Raw genomic sequence first — 1,651 nt, 5'->3', positions numbered from 1 at the left:
GCTTGCCAGGCAGGCGCTTTTGCCGCTGAGCTAAATCCCCAGCCCCAAGAAACAAAGGTTTTAGATTTCACTAAGATAATTTCTTATGTTTTCCATTGTTAGACTTTTGGTTACTTGAAATACTAAGTTTTCCCGGTCATAGTGGTGCATTCCTATAATCCTAGTATTTGGGAGGCTAGGCAGGTGAATCAGGGAGAATTTAAGGCCAGCCTCTACTACCTAGTGAGTTCAAATTCCACCTGAACTACATAGCAAGACCCAGTCTCAGAGGAGTGAGGGAGCAGTTGACACAGTGCACTCTGGGAGTCTTGTGGTACACCTTGAAGTCCTGGGGCTGCTGCTTTGGGGGACTTCCTGGACCCAAGGGCAAAGGAATGATTTGTGCATCCTCAGGAATGAGAACTGCAGAGAGCTGCTGGAAGGACAATGGACGGTAGAATTTTATGCTCCATGGGGTCCTGCTTGGCAAAATCTTCAACCAGAGTGGGAATGGGAAGGTTTTGTTGAATGAGGGGAGCTTGAGGTTAATGTTGGAAAAGTAGATATCCCAGAGTAGACAGGACTGAGTGGATGGCTTATCATAACTGCTTTTCCTACAATTTATCATTGTAAAGAGGTCAAATCAGGCACTATCAGAGTCCAAGGACTAAGAATGATTTAATAAACCTTATAAGTGAAAAGAATAAAAGAGTATCGAACCCATTTCACCATGGTTTGGTCCAAGCTTTTTTTGTGGGGGGAGGGTTCTTTTTGAGACAGAGTTTCACTATGCAGTTCAGGCTGGCTTGAACTCACTTTGTAGCCCAGGCTGGCCTCAAACTCATAACAATCTTCCTGCCTCAGCCTCCCAAGTGTTGGGATTACAGACTCAAGTTCTGTTCTGATAAGTAGTGTGTCAGCACTCTTTTGGTTCTCTATGTACATCTGGATTTGCTTTTTTTTTTTTTTGTACCAGGAATCAAACTCAGGACCTTGTGCTTGCCAGGCAGGTGCTTGTGCCGCTGAGCTATACCCCTGGCCGGATTTGCTATTTTATTAATGACGTTGGACTACTAGTTTGGGGATCATATACAATTTTTGCTTTAGCAACTTTGCTTTTAGGACTGTTATTAGGATTTCCTATGATATTTGTGGCAGATTGCCTTTGTCGTTCAAAAAAGCACAAACCATAATCATATCCTGCAAAAAAATCATTACCAGAATTTTTCAACCTTTGAAAAAGTATCATGGAGGAACAAGAGGCTGATGAAGAGATGTTTCAGAGAGGAAGCAGAAAGTAAAAAAGGAACAAAGACTTTCCACAGAGTACCATAAGATAACAACCTGTGGGTCCATTGTTAGCCATAGATAAATCCTAGTTAATTTTTTTTTGTTTTTGTCTTTTTGGGACAGGGTCTCGCTATGCAGTTTGGGCTGGCCTTGAGCTGACTTTATAGCGCAGGCTGGTCTCAAACTCTCAAGGACCCTCCTGCCTCAGCCTCCTGAGTGCTGGGATTACAGGCATGCACTACCACACCCAACCTTGCTAGTTAATTTTTTTATTTTTTATTTTAAAGAGAGTAGTAAATGAGAAACAAACAAACAAAAAAATAGAACAGTAACAGCATACCAGCATTATGAACATGAACAAATCAAAGCAAGAACATTCAAA

The 1,651-nt window shown here is 41.9% G+C and overlaps 1 pseudogene; it reads left to right on the top strand.

The window, feature by feature from the left end:
* Positions 1 to 1,217, top strand: part of LOC102015248 — a 16,449-nt pseudogene extending 15,232 nt beyond the window's left edge.
* Positions 1,218 to 1,651: the final 434 nt, after the last annotated feature.

This window comes from Chinchilla lanigera, unplaced genomic scaffold (assembly GCF_000276665.1).
Source record: "Chinchilla lanigera isolate Chin_1 unplaced genomic scaffold, ChiLan1.0 scaffold00041, whole genome shotgun sequence".
In the NCBI taxonomy this organism is placed as follows: domain Eukaryota; kingdom Metazoa; phylum Chordata; class Mammalia; order Rodentia; family Chinchillidae; genus Chinchilla; species Chinchilla lanigera.
Note: the sequence above shows the minus strand (reverse complement) of the source record. Positions and strands in the feature narration are given on the sequence as shown.